Genomic DNA, 27,910 nt, shown 5'->3' with positions numbered 1-27,910 from the left:
TGATATACGCAAATAGCATAAAGTAATACACCACCTGGCACACACACGCGCACGTGCGCGCGCGCACACACATGGTGTAATCCTACGGCTCTGTGCGTCTGTTAATAAGCTTAGGATCACGATCACTGAGAACCGGCAGCGCAGTCAAAAACTCGGGCCGAAAGGCAGCAGTGGTGGGGGGGGGGGTGGGTGCTGGTGTGTCAGTGTGTGTGCGGGAGCAATAGGGGCAACCGCTAGAGCAGGGAGCGGAGGGGGTGTCGGGGGGAGGAAGGGGCTGTGTGGTATCTGCCGGGGGAGCTGAATTGGGTTTAATCACCCGCTAATCACCAGTAAGGAGAGCTACTCCGGGGAAGAAAGGGAGGACAGAGAGTCACAGAGGGGGTTTTGTTCCTCGCAGCGGAGGCCCGGCGGAGGAGAGGCCAGCTGTGGACGTGGAGAATGGCCGGGGAAGAAAGGCCCAGGGCCTGGCCCGCAGATGAGGTTTCTGCTGCATTCAGCGCCTTCGTTAGCCGACTTGCACTCATTGAGGAGCGGCAGAGGAGTCTCAGATCTCACACGCCCTTCGTGGGCGCTCTCTTTATTCCGCTTTATTTCGCTTCTGGACATTTGCCTGCGAGACAGACAGGAGGAGAGAGGGGTTAGAACCTCTCGGCTCTGCAAGGGATTGTTTCTCTCTGTTTCCATCGTCTCTTTGGCCTTTTCCTGAGCTCTTTACAAACATCACAAAATGATTTTTTTCCCCCTCTTTCTGTTCAGATGTCAGATCACCGCCACCCCACCCCCCAGCCCCCTCAGCCCCCTCAGCCCCCCAGCTCCCTGCACCGAGGCGGAAGTCAGTTTGCATACACGGATTCATGCAATCCCCGCAATCCAATTTTTATGTAAACCTCTGCTCAGGTGGCTTTAACAGGCGAGGCTTTCAAAAGATGACAACTCGCAGTCAGTCTTGTGCATCCATCAGAAAAGAAAGAAGAGTTTCCAGAAACACCTCTTGATTAAATGCTGAAATCCTATTTCATTTAAAGGAAGTGTCAATAGGCGCTTTAATGCAGTCGTGTTTGTAAATTCCCATTGCAGACAGGAGCGCACGCTGCTTCCGCACAATGCACACTTCTCCAGGTCAGGGATCACAACACACACTGTATTCATTTGCTCAGTAGATGCTTTCAAACAAACTCGTATCCGTTTATGCCGCTTAGTTACCTTACTGCCATATTTTGGGTGAGGAGTTTTTGTGAAGGGTGGAACAGAAGAACCCCCTCACCCTCCCCCCAGTGTCACCCACGGGGTTGTGAGTTTGGCAAAGTATGGCTCACAAATTCAAAAATATTGAATAAATATGCTGTGTGCTCCTTTTTTGAATTTGAGAGGCAACATGTGACGTATCTCTTAAGGGAACGGCAGGTTGCTAGCTTAGGTCCCGAGAACAGACCTACTGTTGCACCCTTGAGCAAGGTGCTTCACCACAGTCATCACAGTAAAAATTCCAAGTTGTGTAAATGGAATAAGTCAATTTAGACAAAAGCATCAGTTAAGCAACCAAACAAGAGCAACAATCCAGACAGATCAAAAACAAGTGCTTTCCATCTATTATTATAACTAATGGCAACGATGACTTTAAGGGATCCTGAAGTCGAGCACCGAGTCTCCTTAAGAGTCACCCTTGATGGAAAGTTGCATAGAAAAAAGCTTATTATATTTTATTTGTTCTCTTTTTGCTCCAGAAGACTCCAGCTGGTTCAGTGCCAAAATACCTACCGTCTGCACGTTCTGGAATTAATCATAGCAGCAGTCTTCCTGTTTTGTTCTGATGAGAGACGACAATATTAGGAATTTAATCAAGGCTAAAGTTATGTACGCTCCCTCATTTAAGCAAAAAAAAACACAGACCTCCACTGACATCCCATCACCTTTTAATCACAGAATAAACAAGTAGCGATGTCGCCCCCAACACTGGCCTACTGTTTGCAGAATAAATTACACGACAATCACACACGAGCGCGCGCGCACACACACAGAGACGCATGCATTTCTTTTCAAAACTGTGTGCTTTGACAATGTAGCCTACACTTTGAATGTGAGTGAAAGTAAAAGTAATTGTAATATTTTCATTTACATTTATTCATTTAGCAGACACTTATCTCCAAAGCGATGTACATCTGCAGAGAAAATACAATTTGTGCATTACATTACATCACATTACGTTTCAGCTGTTTACGATGATCCAGAAGTCGCTGCCGCCCACTACAACAATTTCTAAAACATTTATGTCCGTTTGGAATTGCAGCATTGTGTTCCTTGTCATGTTATTATTATTTATTCATTTAGCTTTTCTTATTTTAGCTTTAACACACTTTTCTCCAAAAGTGACTTACAATGTTGCTAAGCTGCTTACTATGATTTACTGTAATTTAGGCTTGCAATTTTTACTGGAGCAATTCAGAGTAAGTGCCCAGCTCAAGGGTACTACAGCAGGAGGGGTGTCCTTCAACGGCAAGGTAAGAGCAATGACTCCATTGCTATCAGTGTATGCGGCAGAGCGGGGGCCTTTTGGAACTAGAATTTGGAGCAGCAACTCCCCATCCTCTAAGCCTCCTGCCATCAAAAGTCACGCAACTGATGTTAGGGTTCGCACTCGGCTTGTTTTGACTTAAAACCCCCGAAAAAGGTCAGCGTGTACCACGTTAGCCCTAGCTCATGTTTGGGAACTCGGAAAGGGAGCCCAGTGGCCTCATCTAAGCTCCACACAGCAAACAACTCACAGCCATTTGTGATTCTGCAAGAAAACATAAGTTATCTTAGCAGCAGCAGCAACAAAAATGAACAATAGATACACGATATAATACAACTACCCAGCTGAAAAGAAACTATTTATCTATGCAGAAAGGTCGGTCATTCCTTTTTTATTCCAGTCTTTCATGTCATTTCTGTCGCATTCCCTTCTTCTGTCCTTCCACTTGCTCATCCCCCATCCTCCTCTCCGGCAAGAGCGCGGTAGAACCCATTACCGGTGGGTCGGGCATCACCCGTTTCTCACCCAGGTAAATTATAACATGAGCCGAGCCAAAGCTCGTTAGCGGCCTTGTCAATCACAACACTGCATGCGAGGTGCAATCCCAACCACGCCACGGCGGGGGTCACTGATGGAGATGTTCTCCTTCTCCTGAAGTCATCATTCAGATCCACCCTGAAATCAATTTGCAGCGCGACAAACTCCACAGGCCCACCCCTCCCCTAAAGCAACGGTAACGACCTGGGATGACACAGTCCCCACACGTGTGTGTGTGTGTGTGTGTGTGTGTGTGTGTGTGTGTGTGTGTGTATGGGGGGGCTTTGCAGGCCAACATTCGTCACGTTTCAGGCTGGGCAGGTTAAGCCCCACGATAGGGAAAGCACCAGTAAGAGCATCAAACCGCAATCTATAATTAGGATTAAGACTGTCATTGTTATTTGTATGAATACTTCCATGCGGCTGCCCCCCACCCATCCCGTCCTACATAGTTATGTATTCTCTTTGAGACGCTGCAACTGACACAGGGACGGCTGAGATTTGATAAGTTGCGCATGACTTAATTTAGTTGTTGGGTTCCTGCAGATGTCAGCACAGTAGTTCATTAATGGTGTTTGTTTTATGAAAACCTGAAGAAATATGATAAAAAGAAGCAGGGCGCCAGGACGGGGAGGGAAAGCAGTGACTACGGGGGGGGTTGGAGGGTGGGGGGGCTTAAACGATCAGAAGCAGAACAAGAGGATGCCCATAGACACAACGCAAACGCACACGCTGCCGCTGGCTGGCAAAGCTAGCGTACAAATAAGCTGCTTTTCTTCAGGCAAAACAGTCTGTCAGCACATATAAGATGCAGGAAACTCAGGAACACATCTCATACGTGTACACAAAGCACCCGTACTGCTTCTATTAATGTAATTTCGTTGCTGTTATTGCTATTATTATCATTATCATCATCATCACTATTTGTAATAGCTTCTCCAGGTCAGGGTCATGACGGTCTGGAGCTTATCCTGGAAACACTATTATCATCACTAGCTTGCTCACTCACATTAATCACCACCCAAGTCAAAGTTATGACGATCTGGGACCTATCCCAGAAACACTATTATTATTGTTATTGTTGTTGATTTCAGGATTATTATTATTGTTGTTATTATATAACAATTTGTGATTATTATTATTATTATTATTATTATTATTATTATTGCTGTAGGCTGGGAATCTGATAAAAGTATTGATGTATTACTGAATTCTGGTGCATAAGTAATAAGTATAAGAGGCATGTTAGAAGCTTGTGGGGAGTTGGCAGCTAAAGGGCAGAGTGGGGAAGCGCAGTGAGGACAGCGAGGAGATGGGGGGGTTGGGGGGGTGGGGGAGGGGTCTCATTCCAGGAGATTTCATGCTGTTCGGGCGAAGCGCTCCACTATCGGGCCACAGCCAGCCTGCTGCTGGTTGCCGCCGCCCCCGCTGTACCCGTGGGGGTGGGTGCCAGCACCGCAACACGCCACGTCCTGCCAGCACGTCCCCCTCGGAAGAGCAGATGCCAGTCATCCGGCCCGGGCCGACAGGCGTCGCAGTGCCAGCGCGGCGCACACCGAACGCGTGAACGGGGTGGCGAGGACGGAATCGGGGGGCAGAAGAACAGAGCGCGCACACACCTCGCCCCTCCACCCCTGCAGAGACACTTTCCTCTCCTGAGTGGAGCCCGAGGCCTCAGAAATATTCTAATTCTGTTTCCTGACTAGTGTTATCCACTGTGTGTGTGACATCTGAATTGTAATTAGTAGCTAAAGGGTGACTGCAGAGAGTCCCCCCTCCCAAAAAGACACATGGTGTGGGGAGAGAGGGATGAGTAGGGTTCTCAACAAACATAGCAGGCTTTGGTCTTTCAAACCCCCCCGAAAAATACCCCCACTCCCCTTTCCTCTCGACAAACCCAAGCATCGGCAGGCAGGCCCCACCTGATGCAGCACACCAGTAAACCTGGGTAGCCGGAGACCTCCTCCCCAGAGGAACAAAGTGCTTACCTTGCTCAATGGTACTGCAGCAGAAGGCGGTATTCGAACCCGGCTCCTAAGAATGCAAAGTGGTGCCTGTAACCATGATGCTACATGCTGTCCTATCCAGTTGTACAGTAGCAGCTGCTTGTGACATGTTCCTGAGGTAAAGTACTATGCTCTGGGCGGAGGTAAAGCAGGGCTTCGTTAAAAGGCCCTTTGGCCCAGGAGACACTTCCCAAGATGCCACAGAGTGCTGGAGTGTGCGGATGTCGCTCTGAACAGCCCCCCCAGCACCACGTAGCTCGTCGTCCCGCTGCTACAGCCCATTAAAATTCACCGGCCGTAGCGCTGTTCCGCTGCACGCGCCGTTTCCCTGCTGAGGAGCGTGCCGGAATGTGCCGGAATAACGTTGGCTTAACGTCGGCCCGACGCTCACTTAAAGGACGGGGCTTTGCAGGCTCATATTGCCAGGCGCCGTCGCGGGACAATGGGGGAGGTCAGCACCAATTAGCACTCTGCTTTAATGGACCCTGTTAGAACTGGGGACAACAGCAACACGCATTCACAAAAACAAGGTGTCAGAGGCCAAAAACCCCAGAGAGCGACTGTGCAGTCTTCTACGGATGTAAACTTCCACACCTTTACCACAAAGATTACACTAGGACTAAAAAGTCCACAGTTTTGTATATTAAGCTCACGCTGTTCTCCAAAGTGACTCACAATCTGAGGTTTCTATGTTAACATATTTACACTGTTTAATCCATTCACACAGCAGGGTAATTTTTACTGGAGCAAATCAGGCTAAGTACCTTGTTTTATGGCACTACAGTAGGTACCTGGAACCTTCAAGTGCAAGGTTCAAGTTCAAGTTTATTGTCATAGATACAAGTACCATGTGCAGGTATTAGCACTAACTGCTGTGCCACCTGCTGGCGCAAAGTCCTGGTATTTTTATAGGTGCAGTAAAAATTGAGATGCCACAACATGTCAATTAAGGAAAAAAGCTGATTTAATAGTGAATTAAGTGTCCACATGCAAACCTTGCTAACCTTAAAAAGCAGTTTTCTGTTCATAATGAGGGCGACCGCAAGCACCACTGCGATGGGTGCCATATGTGATGCTGGGCTGCTGTACAGTGGCTGCGATGGTGCCACACGTCAGCTCAGTCCTCATCTGCACCATTGGCTCTCGGCACATTCCGGAAGCACCACACTCGCGGTGCAGGACTGCCCGTTCACTCCACGGTCACGCAGTTCTGTGGGATCAGGGTCATTAACCTCACGGCATCTCAGAAAGGGTCTCTCGGCAGCTCAGACTGCACCTGTTGAGGAAACACCAGCCCTAAAACATGCTTAGTTTTTACTTTTCTACTTCCCTCTCTAATGGCTTCATTCATTCATTCATTGTGTCACTCTTGTGTTTCTGTCACCAGCTCCTGCATGTGTGCTGATGTAGCACTGCGCAATTTCCTCTTAGATCAAAAAATATCCATCTCTCTGTTCATCTAAGGATTTTTTTTTTTTTTTTTAAAAAAAGGCTATTTCCATTTATGCCTTGTTTAATTTTTTTGGTGCTACTTTTACAGCAATCATACAAGGGGCATGAAAAGAAATGGAGGTGAGAGAAGGAGGGTGTCCGGCATAAGCTCGTGGACGGAGGCCTCCCCTCCTGCGCTGCAGCCAAGAGGACGGTGCAATAAAACGGCTGCAGAACATTTTGCCTTCATTGCAGGAATGTAAAACAGGCTGTTTTGCTCAAAATCAGGTTTGAAAGTCAGAGCGCAATAGGTGGGGAAGCTTTTTTTGTGCAGTTTGAAGTTTAATATACAGCGGGGCCCTTTCGAGCTATTTGTTAGACTCAATTTCCCAGAGCGTTGCATTCCCGGGATTGCATTTCATGTAAACAAACGGCAAAATACAGCGGGAACGCAAAAATCAAACCGACGAGCTGCGGAGAGTGCCGGCGAGGAAGAGGAGGAGGGATGAGGAGGAAGGCAGAGGGTGGGCTGGGGGGTTGGGGGGTGTTATTTAAATGCACTCCCCTTCAAAGCGGCTCCGGGAGCTTCGTTCTTTGTCGGCATTTGAAAAGGCGCGGATGGGCGCGGAGGCGGCCTCCGTCCGAGGGCAGAGCCCCCCCTCTTTGATGCGGCCCCTGTGAAGGGCGGGCGAGGCTGCCAGTGGCGGGGTGACGGAAGCGGCAGCGAGGGGAGCGCTTTGTGCGCGAGGCCGGCTGGAACGGGCAGCTGCGTCCTCACCTCCGCCATGCCCCCCACGGGACGGGCTCCTGCATTTACTGTGATTCGCACAAACATTGTATTTATCTTTTCAGTCCGAAGGTCTCATTTTTTATTTTCCATAGGTGAGACAAGAGCAGGAAGTCAACAGCTGAACCATCGGTCCGACTCTCCACAGTCCCTCTGTAATGCCACACACACCATACACACTTCCAGCAGAACTGAGCAATGGAAACCTTCTGCCCCATCTTCCAGGAGTGTAGCGGGAAGGCAGGCAACACACACACACACACACACACACACACACACACACACACACACACACACACACACCCGCACATGCTCAGTGAGTTGCTCCCGCTGCCAGTGTGGAGGTGACTGTTCTGTAACAAAGGGGACGTGGCTCTCTGCATCACGGCCCCCAGACCCCCTTGGCCTTGCCCTTCTTCCCTCTCCCACTAACAAAGCGGCCTGTGACCGTTAACCTACATCGCCATCTAGTGGAAGGGAGCAACAACGAGGACTGACATTCCGGCCAAAGCCCAACCCAGCAAGCGCGAAAGCAACTCTTAGATCTATGGACAAGTTAATGTTCCACGCAGAAGAAGAGAGTCAATATCTAGCATTTACCTAAAAGCTGGAATTTTCTCATTATGAAAAAAAGGTTAAAAAATAAAAAAGGCTATACAAATCATGTCACGTGTTCATATAATGTCATTCACCAAGCCGGTCATAAATTTAGCATGAATGAGTAAAACTGAGATTGTGCATTTTGTTCTTTGTGTGTATTTTATTTTTTTAAGTGTGTGAAACAAGTAGGAAGTGTATATGTTACACTTATGTGAAAAATTAACTGTTATACTGATTATGTTAAATATATTATGTGTGTATTATTAAACATAAGTACTGGTATGACACAGCTTGGCCCAGACCAGGACATTTCTAGCAGGTCTGCCATGCATTCTTAGCTAGCACTCTGGAATTAGGCTGCTTCATCCTGGATTGCCACTGGGAACCAGAGCACCCTCCCGAAACAGAGAGGCAGGAACACGACTGTGCTCATCAATCTGACTGGCTCCATTCTGCTTAGTCTGAGCTCAGGGTTGGACAAAGAGGTTTTTTCTTTTTCTTATCAACATTCAACTGAAATCAAACATCTCCTTAAATAAGATACAGCTTAAAAAGTAATAAATAGTAAACGTATTAATAGTAACAGTTCAGCAATAGTATTATTATAGTAGTGATAAGAATATCGCATATATTATATACAAATAGGCAATATGCAGTTTTTTGGTTATGCATTCATATTTTGCTGTTTTTAATAACATTAAATGACTCCAGACTTTGGGCTTTCTTTTCAAAATAAAATAAAATAATGTTATTTAAGTTAATTTTTAATAGAACTTTTTAAAACATTGTATAAACAACAGAATAAAACAACTTCACCCAGACAATAAAGGTAAAAAAGACAATGCATGTAAAAGTCTAATTTGGAATAATATTACTCTTAAAACATTATTATAGTTACATTGTTAATAGCAATATTTAAATTTGACAAACACCCCAATGACTGAAAATTAAATAATTTTATTTTTGATACTGATTGGCTGATAAATACTTGCAAATTATTGCTAAAAAATAAGACTATTAATAATAATAATAATAATAATAATAATAATAATAATATTTTGTTGTTTTATTAATGACTGATAACTAATGGGCATTATTATTATTATAATAACCAAAAACAAAGCCATATAAGCAGGAATAGATTAACGTTTCCAGAACATAATAAGAGCAGAGGTCGCAGTGGCAGTAGCAGTGACCGCAGTGGTGATAGCCATAGTTACTGTTAATATGATTAGAAGCAACAGTGGTAATAATACCAGTAGTTATGGATAATACAATTAGCAATGCAGTGGCCACATAGGGAGATCCACGGGGTCTCAATACCGTGTTCCTCTGTGTTTCTCCACCTACCAAGGAGATGTGCGCACATTTCATAAGTCACCCTTATCTTCGCCTTCCAACCATTCAAAGTCAGCAAGTCACTCCCCCTGGAGCCCCATATTGTTTACCCCACACTAATGATCAATTATTGGATAATTAATTTTCATTGGCATCCCCTGTATAATCGCATCAATACGGCCCTCTTAAACGTTAGTGTAATACAAGCTGTACAATCCATCTTCATGTTAATACCGGGCGGCTGGAACAACCTAATTAGCTGTAGGGACAAGCAAAGACACAGAGGGAGTCAGTGCTGGTCCTATCTTCTTAATGTATTACTTTTTACCCCCGAAAGACCTATGGAGGCGGGAGTGATGGCGGTGGCAGGGGGAAGACACTTTGCATGCAGATATTACAAATGCAATTGTCTGTTCACATGCAGGCGGCTGTTTGGAAATTGACTTTTTGATTATTCAGTTAGTACAATAATTAAATATTCCTTGCCCTGGGTTGCCAAACCTACTGAACCACACAGGAGATATTTAACAGGGCCTGACAGTTGTTTAAAATAATGTTTATTTATCAATACTAATATAAAACGCCGTAAACGACTGCTCTGCTGTCACACTGTAGGTGGTGCGCGCCTCTGGCCCCCGTCTGGAGAAGTTGACTGGAAGGGCCCATGAAAGTGCCTTTTTTTTCTTTCACTTTCTTTGGCTTCTTTCTAACACAGTTCTCTCTTCCGGATCTCCTCCGCAGAAGCGCAGCGACGTAAGAGGCTAGAAAGAAGTGGTTCGCCGAATCTCCATCACCTCGCCTGATCAAAGGGAAGCCCTCTGCAAGTAATCCCCCTCCAGAGGTCCTTAGCAAAACAATTTTAGAGGGATTTCTTGCAAACGACATTGAAATGGGAAAATTTCTCATTCAATTACCAAGCAGGGCCGACATTATCATTATAATCGTGCAGTAACATTTAAGTCCTAACTCTGGCATGTCTAACCAGCTCACTTAAAACACGTACTGTATATATTAATAAATGAATACGTGAACATATTCAAGTAAACAGCTACACAAACGTATAAATTAATAAATGAATATGCGAACATGCTCCCTCATAATCTAAATAGCAAAACATCCGCTGACCTTCGCAGATATGAGGTAAGAAATACCACTACATTTTAATTAGACTTCAACTTTACCATGGCCCACCAATAAAATGAACACACGTTATCTTTAAATGTATTTAGTTTTTAAAAATGTCAATCCTATTCAACATCGCTGCCAAATTTGCAAGTCCGATGGACACCAACTGAGTCCATAAGAGGCGAAAACCCATCGGCTCGGGATATTTGCAAAGTTTTAGAGGATGGCGAGTTGTGCAGCACCGGGCGCTGGCACCGAGAACAGAAAGAGGAGTGCAAAAAGACTTCAGTAAATGCAGAAATTGTTTAAAGCCACTTCTGGGGCCACAAGGATGCTCAACATGGAGGAGAGAGAAGAGCAAAATAGCAACAGGAGGGCTATTGTTGGGACATTTCTCTCTTCCTTGGTGGGTAAGTGTCTTCTGTTACTGTTCGAGCTGCAGGAGAGGTTCAGCCCTCCCCTCATCGCAGTGTCTGTTTCAAGGCGTTCATGGATATAGCACCTGGGGGATTCTGAGGGTTCACCTTGCTGTTATCACTTTATACATTTTCACAACCCGAGTTTGCAATTAAATCTCAGTTTTAAAAAAGGCAATTAGCTTTACAAGTTACGGAGGAATGTATATATAGCAACTGTCCTTCACCAAGCGCAATGTAAGAAAAGTCCTAGCAGAGGAGATATGCAAATATATTAATTACAGATATACAGTATATATACATACATAGATATATACATATGTTTACATACACGAACACACTCTTTATGTATGTCTGTTTATAAATATGTACGTACATACACAAACGTGTAGATAAATTCAAGCTCCGCAATTTTTTTTTTTTTTGCGTATGCAAACATTTTCCATGGATTTCACAACTAACAACGTCCAGTAAATTAACTTAATGGATTTTGAAAATTAGCATTATTACGGGATATCGTTATTTTTAGACAATACAACATTATGGATTATCACAAATGTGTCCCTCCACAGACTAAATGTAATAGTGTAATAAAGCCCAGTCTGTCTGTCTGTTAAATGCTGTTTAGTCTGTGTGTTAAATAAATGCTAGGAGACTGACACACCTTTTACAAGGTATTAAAAGTGATATAGTACTTAAAAAGATAATTCTATAATGTTTTCAACCAAAATACTGCATGAAAAAGAAAATGTAAATGACAGAATATCAGTATCAAAGGTCAAAACACAAGCAACGGAAAAGCACGTTGCATGGTCAAAAGTCTAACTTCTCATTAACTTTTAAGAATACGCTTTATCACGCTTCACTCACCACACACGTACAAAAACAGTAAAAACAGAGAGATACAGGTTTTAGGGGAAACTGGGAACTAGATTACTATTTGCCCATTTTCATCATAGTATTTTTGCTCATAAGGCTCACAAGATAGATGTCATTGCAAAACCTGGTCTACGATTCTTTTCAGCCGGAAGACATTACATCTGTGCGTGTGTATATATAATTTTTTTTCTTTTTAAAGATAACTGGCACATTTATAGTGCATTCGCTCACAAAACACTGTTTTCCACCGGAACAAAACTGCCTTGTTGTTGTGACACAATAACACATTGTCCAAGGGGACGGACGCCTCCTGCAAAGAACAAGTTTGAGCACCACTTGTGAAGGGCACGGCTGGGTGGGGGCAGGGTGGTGTCAGAACTGGATGCCCGGGCTATGTTCTACAATGCTGTATTGAAAAATAAACAAATCAGAAACAATTAGGCAGGAGTGCTCATAAAATATGCATCTGGGAACGTCTTTGTGAGACAAGCCATCACAACACCTCGGTCCGTTTCCATGTCCCCGACACACGCTCATGTCTGCAGCTTAAATCAAATCAGTAATTAGCAAATTGGATCAACAATTAGAGCAAAAGAGCTACATGAGATTAGCGTCAGCGAAGTCACTTTTGTCATCCCGTCACCAAACTGGGAAATACTTTCCTCCGGTGGTCGGCGCGGGCTCCAGCTGGGCTCTGGGCAGCGCCCCCTCCATCAGGCCCCAGCCCGGCCCGTTCCGTACAGTGCGTTATCGCTGCCGGGCCGCTTCCAAAGCCGAATTTATTCTGTTTACCCGGCTCAGGCGAGCGCCGCGGCTGCTTCGTTCATCATTCCGCCCATTTATGTATATTGACGTTTCTCACTCCATTCCTACACCGCTCCAAGTTGGGATGTCAAAAGCATCGCTGGCGGAAATGAAAGTATCCTCATTATGCAAATTCGGCCTCCACTGATAGGCATGTTCTGTTTTATAAATTACAGCCCCTTGTCAGGAGTCAAATTGTATTTGAATAACTTCAGAGAAATTGTCACCAAGATTTGAAACTCAGAGCCTCCTGTGCCACTCCTGATTTAGTCAGCGAGTAAAAATAGACATATGTTTATTTATTTTCCTCTAAAAGTGCGCATGATTGTTTTGTCATAAATGTTATTTAAATTGAGTCGAGTTGCATAAGTAATTCCTGCGTGAGTTGTTGAATAATAATACAATGAAAATGTTTAGCATTTGAATAAATACATTTCAATTTTATATTTTCAATAAAATATGGTAAACAGCACCGGTTAGCGTATATTTTTAAATTATTTTCCGCATAGTAACGTGCTTTCCACAAAGGAACATGACAGGTTTTCCTGCAAGGAAATATTAATAATCATGTTCTTTTAAGAAGCACCAAGAAGCAATTTACAATTAAGAAGTGAACTTCTCATATGAAAATCAGATGCCATGTGAGTTTATGCTAAACACAGCGAGACAGTTTTGTGCTGCGCAAAGACAGTAGAGAGAAAGGACCGGTTCCTTTTTGGTTACAGATTGTGTGAAATAAGTGATAGCAGTACTCTGCGGCACTGCTCAAGTTTTCTGAACCAATGACTTTGCTCTAATTCACTAAATTCACACTTCAGATGCCAGGAAATAATATAAAAAGAAAGAAATGTGTCGTGTCCATAAAACACATTCGTATTCACTTGTTTAATTATACGCCTGTCACGATATGCATTTACTTCATTGCTGTATTTGTGGATTTGAATGTAATTTGTTGCATTTTAAAAGGTATTTCATATAAATACTGTATTTGTGAAACACTCCCAAACACTGTTTCCACATCAGTACCCTTTCATATAGATACCAATGACTAAACCTTTCTAAGTGAATAACAGAATGGCATAGCCATTGAAACGATAAAAAAAGCAGTTCTGCGATGCTGGTCTATTCATCTCTTCACAGTCTCTGTAAATTAAACTGAAATCAGACCAGTGGTTCACCTTTAGGCCTTTCAGACAAGGTGAGGCCTGGGAAGCGCGGCCCTCTGCTCATCGCCGACCACCTTAGCCACGTCCAAAAAGCGACTCGATGGCCTTCATTGTGGCTGCGTTTGTACAAAATGCTGCCTGTTTTCCATTTTTGGTTTCTGACTTATTTTTCCAGAAATAAAAATTGGAATGAAGAGCAGAGCCTCAAAACCACTGACAGTAACAAATACAAATGGCATCAGCCCCCCAAAAATTTGTTGGGGCTAATTTTAATATTCATGACTTCTTTACAAGCTCAGTTCAGCAGTTTCGATTAAGCATTAATTAGCAGCCAGAGGGGAAACCAAACAAAAATAAGGAGCTGAATTGCTAATTAAGGTGGTTGAGATATGGGCAGACTATTATTTCACTAATGGATCGGTGTTTCATGGGTGGGGCCTCACCAGTATTGGGCCTACTCATTCTCTCACACACTCACACACACACACACACTCACTATGTCATTCTCTGCTGTCATGCAGAGGACAATGGTGTTACAGTAGGTCTTATACACTCCAACCCGGGACAGCCCCGGCCAACAGGCTGAGTTAGTTTCATTTACATTGCTACCTCGTCACGTACGAGCTGGCCGATAGCGCTCTACCTATTTATTACTTATTTATGTAAGATAGCGAACAGTGAATATTGAAGCCAAAATAAATGCGACAAGCAAAGAAACCCCATTCAACCACAAGCCAGTCCAATACACTCGAACCCATCTGTACCCAGGAAAGACAGATGCACATTTTCCAGTACAATCAACTGTTGCCATTAAGTCTGTGAGATGTCCTGAAATGACTACGGTACATTAAATTAAAACTAATACTGTCAGTTACACTAATACCAAATTATTCAAGTGTAATACCATATTTATAATTTATACATTATACACACACCTACATAGTACTAAAATGAAAAAACACATGTAAATAAAAAATAACAGGGATTTAATGTTACACAGCTACTTTTGCATATTTATTCAGCAGGTTATAAATTTAGACTTTTATCATATATAAATATATAGGTACATTCAGCATGTGAAATCAAAATTCCTCAATTATAAACATTAAAAACATAACATCAGATAAGACATAACAAGTTACCAATATATTAACTCGCTACAATAATACAGACATCTAAATACGTTTTATACAGTTTTAATGTGCACATTTTTATGTATTCATGCATTAAAGGTAAAAATTAAAAATAAGAAATAATTAGGACTTTATTTTAAAAATTAGTCATAATAAATAGCAGAATAGTTATAATGAACACCTATTATCAATTTATAAGATCTAGTTCTACCTAAAATGAAAAAGGCTGTGATTTTAATTTCTCTATATGTACATAAGTATTAGGAATATACATAACCAACTACGTCAATTAAAAACTTTATTATTTTATATTTTAGTGTGTTCGATTACTTCCTTGCACTCTGTTGTACTATCAATAGTCATCAACTTCTGCTTGAAGGAAAAAAACATATGACATTAATAAACAGCAATTAATTATAGTATGTGAAATGCTTTAATGTCTGACATTACGTCTAAAATTAAAAAATGAATATTTGTCACATTTGAATACATTACCAATTTAGCATAACATCTTAATAAATTATTGTTTTCACTAAATAACTATAAAACAAGTACATAATTATCAAAATGATAGTCATTAATAATTTTGCCTTCATTTTAACTGTATTCTACTTGCACATTACACTGTGCATGTACTTTCTCACTGAATTGTAAAAATTAACTATTTAAAAAAATAACAGGGTGTTCCATATATATTCCCACAGGGAACCTACAGATGGCAAGGGAAAGGATGAAAAGTTCTGAAAATTAAGTTTATTCTTAGATTTTCTTCAGTACATGCATTATTAATCTGTCAGTGCCTTTGTTATTTCGTATTTGTATTGTTATAAAATTTTAATATATGTGTGCAATTATATCATGTTTAATAATAATAATTCAACAAAAGTGAATAAAATGAAAGACTACTTGTGGAAGTTGAATATGAATATGAAAATAAATCAAAAAAGTGTTTTTTAACTTTGTTTTTTTAGCAGTACAGTAATGCATTAATTTCTGCAGTTTAGTGTAACAGAGGGTCTGTGGAGTTGTGGCACTGAAAGATATAGTTTTGAAAAATGCACAAAATAAATGAATGGTACTGAATCATTATCAATACGCTTAAGTCCCATATCTGTGCTGTATTAGTGAATTATCAGGTGCGCCGGAATAACAAAACGGGGCCTATTAGCACAGCGCGGGCCAGCCAAGGCAGCAGACTGGGAGGGCGCAAGGTTCGAGCTGCCTTCTGGGAGCCTTAAAAACGTATAGGATGTGCTGCAGAGGGCAAGTACCACGTTCAACAACAAGCACACGAGTGGGGAAACTTTACAATAACAGCACAGCACCAATTTGTTCCAGGAGTCTGTGACAGAAAAAATGAAGGAATGTCCCTGATCGCATAATTGAAATGCTTACATTTAGCGTTTTTTTCAGTGAACATTTCTGATTTTAAAGTTCAGTAGTAACTTCACAGGACAAGAGAATTTTTTGTTGAAATGATGACGTTTCCCATGACTGTATATTAAAATTATAATAGCTACTTCAATACAGCAATATGTGTTCTACATCAAAGGTAGTTTAGCTGCTCCTATGTTTATTATAATATTTTATATCTCTCGAGTCGGGTCAAGAGTGAATCATTTCTCTGCAAGGTCACATACCTGACAGAAATCAGCGGCGTGTCACAAACTGTCTCAGGTGGGTCACCCCGATGTCCAAGATGGCCTTTTCATTCTACCATACAAACAAACAGCACTGTGGTTGTGTTCTTACCACTGACTTGACAATAATGGTACAAAAGCACATATATTAAGCACAAAGTACACAAAAGTATTGATTGGCTGGTTGCAATGTTTGTGAAGTGTTGTTCTAGGCCCAAAATTCCACATTAACATCCTTGGCAGTGGAGCTGCAATATTTTTGCCCTCTTTAACACTCCACACTACTACTTTATACTATGTACTAAATTCTGTACAGGTTAGAATTTGCAAAACTTGGCTGTGAAGTATTTTTAGACAGAAAACGTTTGCTATGCTAAACACGCTGCAATAAAGGTGGTTCATGTTCTGCTGTAAGAAATGGGGGGGGAAAATCCCCGTCATGCCATTGTCTGTGCCTCACGCTACCTATCACAAACCATTACCACAAATTAGGCTTCAATAAAATTGCTATTCAGAGATAATTAGTGGCTGGTTTAGCAGTGCTGGCGGGAGGAGGATTGGAGAAGGTGGGGAGGCACTGGGGAGTGTATTACGGCCAGCATCAAGGGTCCGCAGCTGGCAGAGGTGAAGTGTGACACCACGTGCACCCCCACCCCCACCCCCACACACATACACACACACACACACACACACACACACACACACACACACGCACTTTGAAAACCCAAACCTCAAATGCCAAAAGTAGCCGCGGTTCCTGGGCCTCACCTGCTGAGAGGGGTACGGCTCCAAATTAAACACATTCATTCAACCTCCTGTTTATGTAGGGGGTGTTGGGGGTGAGGGAGATTGAAATCGAGAGCAGTGCCAACCCACTGCACTACACCTCTGGTACAGAGGAAAAAAGCATTAAAAAAAAAGGGGGGGGGGGGGGGGGACAAGGAGGCCCCTAATTGGCTAAGGTTTGTCTTTTGTTAATTAACACATTCCAGTTAACCTGCCACTTTCACTTTTTGTGAAGAGCGAAAGATTTGCAAAAACGGCAAGATTTTTTTCCTCTTCATATATAATTGAGCGCAAACACCGATTCACCCAATTTTAATTAAAAATAAATTATGCCTAAATTTTGTTTCTGGCCTTTCAAAATTACTTGCAGGTTTCCTCACAAAATGGATTATTTGCCACAAATTACATTATTTTCTTTCTTTAGAAGACACTTATCAAAAGACATTCATAACTTTACACATTACCACTTTATGAGTGAATATGAAAGCAGTTTAGGTCAAGTATCTTAATCACAAGGGTAACGGCACTTTCAGAATCTTAAGGAGCTTGTCGTAACTGCAGTTCAAACACAAAATTTTAGTCTTGTGAAAAATAAGTTAATTTTTTATGTTTCACAAAAATAACAGTAGAACAACATGCTTAGTAGCAACAGAGATTCATACATTTTGAGCCAGTATATTTAATTAAAAACTGAAGCCTATACTTTGAATAATTCAGAAATTCTGTTGTTTATATTTTTACCTATTTATATATTTATATGTTTCATTATATTTGTTTCAGACTGCTGCGTTTTCAGAATGGAATGAAAAAACAGAGAAATACAAAAATTTTAACAAGTAGTACAAAGAAAAAAATACACAAAATGTAAAGTACTAATTTACATTAGAAAAGGTGTAATTAAATTAAGATCAAATGTTTTCATTAACATTGTCAGTTGAGTCTTTGAAAAAGCACTTTCAATGAGCCAAACACAAAGACGTGCGCAAAAAAAATCCAAGAACGAACCCAATTCCAAAAAATAAGCAGTGACTCTGTATTTAAAAGTAAGAAGCAGCTATGACAACATAATTAAAATGAGAAAATGGGGTTTAATTACACACTAAAGGCTGCAAATTAAACAATTCCTTAATCTTCGGTAAAACTCAAATATTTAAAAAATTAAAAAATGTTTTAATAACATATTTTGTCTTCTAAAATATTTCCACATGCTCACTGAGCAAGAATTAGCTGAAAACAAATGTTTAAATTCTCACCCAATGAAGAAAAAACTAAAGAAGAAGTGTAACAATTTATAGTTCGCACAAGTGTTACTTCTGGATTACAGATATTTTATTGCTGATGCAAAATTGCATTTGCTCTGTTATATACTTACATAAACATATAAAATGGACAATTACAAAGAAAATATGAATCTAAATAGTAACAAATAGACACAATTTATCCTGTTCATTTATACCCTATGGTATAAAAATATAAACGTATATATAAGAAAATAAAAGATGTTATATCCCAGATTATGTCCTCTTCAGTCATTCGCATGTTCCTGTCTTTGTCTGACTTTGGTTTCCTATCCAACCAGAGGCTCGGGGGGAAGGGGAAGGGGCAGACACTGTGGTCAGTCCACATCAGTGTCCAGACCGGGGCCTTTGCCCCCAAACATGGGGCAGCCGGACAGGTGATCAGACAAGAGGACAGGATATTGGACAATCTCTCGATGGCCCGCGGACAGGGACTGGGAGGGTTCCGGGGAACACAGGAAAGGTCGTCCTAGGAGAAGCAAGAATGCGGCCGCCCTTCCTATACCACATCTGAAGGGCGACTAAAGGGGTTGTTTTCATACAGCTCTGAGGCAGCTTACTGCAGAGGCATCCCATTTTCAATTAATCTTTTCATAATACTTTAACAAAAACGAATGCCATGACCGAACACTTATCCAGCCTGGACTGACCAAGTGCTCCCAATTTCTCCTCACCAACAAACCAAAATATTTATTACAACAGAGAAGTGAACAAAAATACTAGAAAAGAGAACAAAATACTGCAAAAATACCCTGCAACTATCAATGCAGACTTTATAAATTCAAACATTTTTCTAGAAAGGAAATGGTGCTTTTTGCATTACTGAAACAAAACTGTATTTTAGTTACTTTAAATTACTCCCCCTTCCTCCCACTCGCAATTATGTCCTTTAAATGCAGAGAAGCAGCCCCCAGAGACCAGCGGCAGTGTGCGAACATGCTCCTCATTGTATATGGGGGGGGAGCCATTTGCACACATTATTCCACGACGTGAACGGGACCGCACGCTCTCTCACATCATCGCTGTCATCATCCTTGTGTCGCAAGAGCAGACTTGACGGCGTCTTATGTCCAAAAGCAAACCTGGCCGTTAACCGCTAGGCTACCTGCTGCCCCAGCTGCCCCCAGCGACACCTCTGGAAACTTAAAGACACATTCCGAGATCCCCACAGATTCCATGCCATGAAAGTCAAATAACGCCCCTCCCCGCCTCACAGGGAACACAGAGAACTAACAGCACTAAATTATGCTGATAGAATTTCAGCACATTAAGCTCTGAAGCATAGAGCAGCAAACCACTCACAAATTCACAATATGTAGATCACCATCTCTACCTAAAAAGTAATGCAGTTTGACAATTTATGGCTGTTATGTGTGGCAAAGGGAGACGGGGACTTAATGTCTCAGTGGAATAAATGCAAAGTGAGCGTGGACTGTTTTAGTTCAATGTTTAAGCAAATATGTTTAAAAAGCCAATAATCATCCATTACCTTTCTTTGGTTTTGTTAATGTTGGCATTCATCCTGTTGACATTTTTATGAGCAATCCTCTTTTCCAGTCATTTATAGGAATACGGAGCAATAAAATCCGTCCTAGCGGTCTTTAGTTGATATTCTATACATTTTGCCCATAATCAGAGTAAGCAGTTTTGCTCTGTTTAAGACATAACAAATGAGAATCATTTCAATATGCATTTTTATCCAGGTGGATGTTTTTGTTTGGTATTGATTTTCGTCCTAAGGTATTTCGTGATTTTTTTTCTCCCCATTCAAATTACAGCCTTTATGAATCTCACAAATTCTAAAACACCATTGTTTCAGGTGAAGGAGCCATATTTATGCACAGTACTAGTTTTCTTGACAATGCAAGCGCCGAGATGCCAACGACCAAAGGGTCACAGCACAAATACCTTTGCCCAGCAAAAGCTGTTCCACAATATATTCTTCTTGTTTTTTTGTGTGCATTTCCATAGTTATTGAAACAGATGCATAATGCATAAGATTATATGTAAGCTACCTGCTCCAACAGCCAGCTAAGAAGGCAGCATGGGTTTCACTGAGGACCAACCCAACTTTACACACGGCTTCCAGGATGAGACTCATCCAATGCAGCCCCGAACCTCCAAGTTCACCATGAATGACACGTCCCAGCAGATCCGAGCAAAGACCCCGGACCAATCTGACAAGCACACAACAGAGCCTTCCAAATGCAGCTCAGCACACAGACCAGGTCACCTGATCACCTTGTACAAAGTACAGATAGTCCTAGGTTTACAACATATGCAAATTTCAACAACCCAGACTTACGAGGGCCGTCCCATTAACGTTATTATACTGTATGATTTTCGAGTCCCAATCTTTTGTCATAATGTCTAACGATGTCCATCAGCTGGTCGTGTAACCGCAAGGCACCACAAGGTACTTTTAATTTGTGATTCACCTTCAAGTTACCTTTTATTTAAAATGGCAAGCTAGCAAAAAGTGAGTGCCCTGGTGGTGCAGAAAAGAAACTGCAGAAGACAACAGATTTACGAGTAAAAGTGAAAATAATAGTGCAACAAGAAAACATAATGCTGTACTGTACTTATTATTCCATATTATTTTAATGTGAATACTATATGAAATTGGTTTAAAAAATAAAGCTCTTTTACACAGTGTAGCTTTCATGCAATTGTTAATTTATCCTTTTAGTTTACTTAATGCGGGGGGCGCGGTGGCACAGTGGATTGGACCAGGTCCTGCTCTCGGGTGGGTCTGGGGCTCGAGTCCCGCTTGGGGTGCCTTGCGACAGATTGGCCTCCCGTCCTGGGTGTGTCCCCTCCCCCTCCAGCCTTACGCCCTGTGTTGCCAGGTTAGGCTCTGGCTTCCCGTGACCCCAAATGGGACAAGCAGTCCAGAAATGTGCATGAGTTTACTTAATTCAGTGCATGGGGGTTTGCGACTTATGACAACTTCAACTTAAGAGGAGGTTGATAGAATGGAACCCCATCCTCAGTTGAGGAGCACCTGTACAGACATCAGAACGTGGTCCACCCCATCAGAGGACATAACACCAGAAGACACAATGTCTGCAGCTGACTAGACCGTCACACTCTGTCCATACTCACATGAACACACAACCCTGCGTCTAACTGCATGTTCAGCTGGCGATCAAAAAACAGAGCTACCATCAGTCCAGACAGGTAGGCAGAAATATAGGCGCTCTGACTGCTCCCTGTTTCCCGGAGTAACCCAGATAATGTCACGCCTGAGCCTTCGAAGCTGTCACTATGAATGAGGGCCCTGGAAGTTCAGAGTAAACAAGCCACTATAAACAATGCAGCTGCTGTTCTGCCCCCTTTACGCTCTGCGGCTGCTTTTCCGCCTTCCCCGCTGGGACAGTATGCCTCAACGGGAAGCGCCGACGCTGCGAACGAAGGGAAGAAATTGAATCTTTACAAAGCCCTGGTGGCGCAGGAGAAAACATAATTCTCCTGGGACCTCTTCAGCGTAGTGCTGTGAGAACTTCTCCACGCAAGCTCGGCGGGGGCCACCAAAGACTGAGTCCTTCAGAAGGGCTGCCAGCAGCAGGAACTCCATGCCTGCCTCTCTGGAGACCAGTGGCTGAGTCCAGTACCGGCCACTGAGAGCTCAGCTAACACGCGTGGTTAGGATCCTGGGTCTTCAGCACTGGCTCATGCAGTTAAGCAAATGGGTCAAAGATGAGCTAAAGCAACGTCGTACCCTGATACAGTCAGCAGCAGATTGGTCATGCCGGCCAGATGCATAAAGCACCTCCTCAGGCAAACCATCTCGAGCACCAAGAGGTACCACACATCTGTTCAATGGTCCTGGATAGCCTTTGTTGTGGAAAGAAAGTGATTCCCTTGGCAACAAGAACGCTAAATCACAGTTCATCTTTGAGGCATTCTGGAGATCCTGGAAGGTGCAGCTTGGTTCCACACAGGACTGGAGACTCCACACTTGGGAATACAATGGGCAAAAATAAAAATATGTCCCATACGTTCAGAACATACAAACCATTCAGGCCCTTGAATGCAGTCTGTCTTAATGGCCACAGTAAGCGTAGCCTCAGACTTCAGTCATATGTATTAATGAGGTCAAATTGTACATCACAATAAACGAAACATTTCTTAAAAGTTCCATATAAATCCACTTCAGCATCTTATACTTTATAATAGTGCTTTCTTCACTGTTACTATGGAGATCCACCATTTCGGTATCGTCAGTGGTGCAGGTAAGGCACCAACCAGGCACAATGGAGAGCTAGGAGAGGCAGATGTGGATAATCTCCGCTGACAACAGAGCAAAGCATGCCTTCAAGTCTCTTCGCTGTTGTTTATGAGCTAGAAATAATTGCTCTTCAAACACAGAACTGAACTCTGACATTTCAGCAAACATGATCTAAAGTACTCTGTCATGTTCCACAAGTTTTGGGTATTTGCAGACAAGTCCCTCATGGCAAAAACACGCCAGCAACCCGTCAAGTGCCGTATTTGTGCATTCTGCTCAACTCCACATTAATATCTAATGTTTCACTGATACTTCTGCAAGCATTCCTGTAAATCAAGACAACAGCTACACTGAATTCTGTGTTTCAAAACAGAAAGTCCACATATCCGGGTGCCATCGGTCTCTCTGGGCCACGATGACCTTCATATGTACCCTGTGTGCGAGCAAGGGCAACCCTGGCTACAGCGAGGGCATGTGACAGCAACAACGGTATTGGAGGAGCGGCAGCAGCCGACAGCCTCTCCACTCTGCAGCGAGCGAACGTGTCACACCTGTCAGTCGTCAATCTGCTGCCACAGCGCGCTGCACGGTCGTATCAATGGCAGGCGCCAGTCACGCTCACGACAGTGTCACTTGGAGGGCTCCTCTCTCTCGTGGCAGCCTCGGTGATGGGCAAAAAGACACACGGGTGTATTTACATACGGGAAGGTCACACGACGCCTCCAGGCACTGTGCTAATTACAGCCAGGATAGAAGGAGGAAAAAACTCCATGGATACATTGTGTGCAAGGTAGGCGCTGACAAACACGTGCGGCCCAACTTGGCCTCCTGGTAATGGTCGGCAATCGCGTGCCATTTTAAACATGTGGGGAGCGGAATCCAGGCCCTGAGGAACAGAACCCCAGAAAGGTCCACGGACCTTTCCGGGCGGCCATCCTGAAGCAAGCCGGGCCTCCCCGGGTCGCCACCCGCGCACCGTGCTCCGCTTCCCTCCTGGAGACACTGACCATATGATGATGTTCAGATGACCAGACTCCGGCGACCATGCTTAGCCAAACAAGCGACTCAACCTTTATAATTCAATGTGACAAGCTGACAAGGAAAATGAGTGTAAAATTTTATACTTATGTGAATTTTTGTGTCAGATGGCCGTCTGCACGCCTGTTTTTCCTCTGCGTCCATAGCCAAGGGCCTCGCGCTGCCCAGTATGAGAGCGTGTTGGATACCCCGCCTTCAGACAGATCCCCCTTCGCCCTAGTGAATTTGCTGATTAATTTTGGATGCTCTCCTTAATTAACACCCCAAAGGAAGTGTAGATTTCCTAGCCTACATTTGGCAGAGAGAGAGAGGGGGGAAAAAAGTGAGTCTGAAGAAGGATGACCTAGGGAGACAGACGCGCTGATGTCCGAAATGACATTACAGGAGCAATCTCTCACGATTTGGGGGACCAGACGGAGGCTAGGCCCCAGGACCTCTCAGGCCTTTTAATCAGTGGCTGGAAACAAGGCTCCTATTAGTCTAATTTCATTTTCCTTAGCGCTGACGGAAAGTAGGCCTCGCAAGATGCCACCCGACGCTTGAAACAAGCTGCGGGTGTGCCAGCTCTGGTGCCGTGGGCCCTGGCCATTAATTGGTGGCACTCTTACTTCCAGTGAAATTGGCAGATGATGGATGGGGGCGAAGCGAAAATGTGATTTGTTTGGGGGGGAAAAAATGTAAAAAGCAGTAATCAGACGGAATTTCACTAATTGGATTGAATGGCGCGCGTCCCTTTTATTGACGGCCAACTGAAAAGCACGGTGATTCCCCTGAAGGTTGGAGAGTTCAAGCTTCGTGCCAACGTGTAGGCACTGATGAAAGGACTCTGGAAAAAAGAGAACGTATGAAAGGAAAATTGTACAAACAAAACCCTCTAGCGGCCAGCACCAAGAGCCATCCAGCAACTTTTACCAAGTTTCCCTGAGAAGGCCAGGACTTGACCGCCTTTGCCGACTTGCTAAACACGCTTGTACACTGTGAGCCCATCGGATGGCTTGGGCCCAACAAACAGAGCGTCTCCTGGTCTCATTTCAAAGTTGGATTACATTTATCCTCCTTCATCATCGATACGCATTAATACGATGAGCCTGCTATAGCTTAAACTCTCTGTTGTGTGTCTACATGTGCATTTATTTGTAAGGATCCTGTCTGAATTCAAATGCTCTTAGAACTCATTTCTGTGCCAACTCCCCAAACAACTGTATCTCTAACTATGAATAAAGGGAAACAAGGCCTGTGCTAATTATCAATCTACCAGTAAAAACACTGTGCATCTGAAAGAAAAGCATCTACACCTGGGGATATCCAAAGCTGCCTGTTATATTTTTACGTTTTACATTTATTCATTTAGCTTATGTTGTTCTCAAAGGCAACTTATAACATGAGGTTTGCATACCAACCTGCTTACAATTCTTACCCACTGACACTGCAGGGTAGTTTTTACTGAAGTAATTAAGGGTAAGTACCTTGCTCAAGGGTACTACTTCAGGAGCAGGAAATCGATCCCAAGTCCTTTGATGGCAAAGTGACGACTCTAAGCGCTAAGCCACCTGCTGCCCCCAGAACAGCTACGCAGTATCTCTAACTAAAATATGCCAGACATTGCCAAACTAGAGCAACTACCCACATGACCACTTTTCCAAAGTAGTTCTTTAAACCAGTACAACTGATCCTGTGAGCAGATCTCAAGCAGAACCTACAGTTCTCTGGATCCTGTGGCGAAAACCCCCAAGTAAGACAAACCAGGAACACACTGCAAAGTGAAGAACAGGTTGAAGAACAGGGACCGGATTTCAGAACTGATCATCATTGTCTTTCCTTGTAATGAAAAACGGAAACGTTTCAGAAGACTTCACCAGACTACAGACAGCACGGACAAGAGGAAACAATAAAAAAAGAGAAGCGGCATGACACATGGTGCACAAAAGTCACATTAAGAACACCCCACACCGCATCACTCCTCACAAAGTTGCACTAATGGTTGCGCAGTAGTGTGCCACACACACAAGAATGCAGCGGTGTGACTCTGGGACATCCGTGGCCTTAAATGTCCACCTGCCCGCAGCCAAATCCCCCATCCTGCTGAACAGACAGGCCTGTTTCAGCAGATCCTCCAAGCTGGACAATTGCGCACTTTGTGTTCTCTCGGGTAAAGAGAGGGAAAAAAACAGCAACCCAGTTTCAAAAGGACACGGGGGACTGGTGTAATTGGGATATTTGTAGGCGTCCGGTTTCAGAGTGGGGGTTATCGGTGATAGATAGAGGCCTGTAAGACAAGCCAGGGTGACTGGGCCCCAGGGTGCCAGACTCCCCACTCGGTTGGTTATAAGCATATGGGGCAGAGAGGGGAGCAGCCCGATCGGGAGGTAGGAGTAACGAACAAGATTGCTTCGCTTGTCTTAGAAGGACCCACCTGTTCCGGACTCTGGTTGCACCTGAGCAGCTCCTGGGGGTTCCATCTCCGACAGCATCGCACTCGCTGCCACAATGGCGGGCCTTGTTCCCTAATGGAGGAAAGCCTAGGAAAATAAAAAAGTGAGGTTAGACATCTCCCTAAGGAGTCCGCTTCATTATCACAGGCCTCGAACCCCAGACACAAGACACAGTAGCCATACCTGTACACACTGTCAAACACACTCCTCTCCTTTCTGCTTTTACAGGCCCTTTATTTGCAAGCGATTTGTAAACGCTGCTCTCTTCAAGTGACACGGAGTCATCCAGTTACAGGAGGCCACACAATGACTGCTTTAAGGGCCAATAAAACTATGAAGTGCAGCTCTGCCGGGGCAACCTCCTCCATCTTTCCCCTGTTGAGTGACCCGTGTGTAAGGTACTCCTCAATTACAGCGCAGCAGAGGAGGTTTAATGGAAGTCGGATGTAGAGGGGGGTAGATACGGGGCTGTCCTGTTTTTTTTTTTTTTTTTGACATGGTGACACCCAGTTATTGTCAACCTTTGTCTCTCTTGGCCTGTAAACCAATCTCCTCTCCCAGATGGGTGGCACCACTCACTATTACCTCAGCGAACAGGATCCTGTGTCTTGGAAAGCATTAGCTTGTGACCCTGTGACCTGGAGGGTAAAACTGTGAATTTCTACCCTCACATGACAACATATTGTCTTAACATCCAGGGAGTGTGGGACTTTACGGGATAATGGTTGCTTCAGGGACACCTGAAACATGCAGAGCCTGTCGAGATTCCTCACTGGCTCTTATTGGCTGTTAAGCAAACCTGCACCTGTAACCACCGGGTTCAAGGTCTGGGTCCGGGTCCGAGTTTGCCAGCCGTACGGGGATGTTCCTCCTGTCCCCGTTGTTGAGCCCGGATGCTAGAAAAGATCTGTTCGCCACAACCCTGTAATCATGAGCCCGTCTGGCAGCAGGCCATTTCCCGCCATAACGAGGCGCGCGCACTTCAGCCGAGGCGAGACGCTCGTCCGCGCGCGACTCCAGCGGTGCTTTACCGTCAGGGGGCCGCGCCGTTATCTCCGTGTGCAATTTGTTTTTCGAGAACTGTCATTTGCATTCGGCCTGGTTCACAGCTCTTCGTGACGCGCCGTCGCGGGGTTTCAAACGCCGAGGCCTCGGAGGGAGAGGACGCCGGTCGCGACCACTGTTATTAAAGCTATCGTTTGCTGCTGTTGCTATTACTCTGTGGCGATAATTAAAGGCGAATCCCGCGCGCGCGACCCGCCCCTTTGTGCGCCGCTCCTCGGTGACGATATATAAACTATTATGAAAATGACCTTTTTTTATACAGAAATTCACATTTCACATTCAAATTTTCAGTGTAACATTTACTGCCCCTTGGGAAGTTGGGTACTTCGAAACACTACGCACAGCTGTAGCAAGCAAGGCCGGCGTCGTGTCCCACCCAAAGTTCAGGCAAAGCTGTTTCGACCCCGACCCCCTCCTCCTCCTCCTCCTTCTTCTCCAATATTTGCGTATGACCCCACTGTGCAAGCAATAACACTCATATTTCTGCTCCTGATACAACACAATGCACAACTTTAAAAAAAAAAAAAAAAAAAAAAAAAAACATACATACATACTTTCAACTGGGTGCTTTACGCTTTTTGCATTCCCTCTACTGACCATGGTCCCTTACCTTAGTGGCACTGAGGACACCCCGGAACCCCCCCTCCGCAGTGTCCGACGGAGAGCGAGGCGCCGCGCGACAGGGC

The 27,910-nt window shown here is 43.7% G+C and overlaps 1 long non-coding RNA gene across 2 annotated transcripts; it reads right to left on the bottom strand.

The window, feature by feature from the left end:
• Positions 1-99: 99 nt before the first annotated feature.
• LOC108933144 (uncharacterized) lies at positions 100-27,910 on the bottom strand. 2 transcript variants are annotated; one of them, XR_001966042.2, is made up of 4 exons: positions 27,835-27,910; positions 26,141-26,246; positions 16,375-16,447; positions 100-610 (listed from the first exon to the last, which is right to left on the bottom strand). It is a non-coding gene; the product is annotated as an uncharacterized LOC108933144 (long non-coding RNA). The 2 variants fall into 2 exon arrangements; XR_001966043.2 differs by lacking the exon at positions 27,835-27,910 and adding an exon at positions 27,775-27,834.

This window comes from Scleropages formosus, chromosome 1 (assembly GCF_900964775.1).
Source record: "Scleropages formosus chromosome 1, fSclFor1.1, whole genome shotgun sequence".
NCBI classification, from domain to species: domain Eukaryota; kingdom Metazoa; phylum Chordata; class Actinopteri; order Osteoglossiformes; family Osteoglossidae; genus Scleropages; species Scleropages formosus.
The sequence above is the reverse complement of the archived record's forward strand: the minus strand, read 5'-3'. Positions and strand labels throughout refer to the sequence as shown.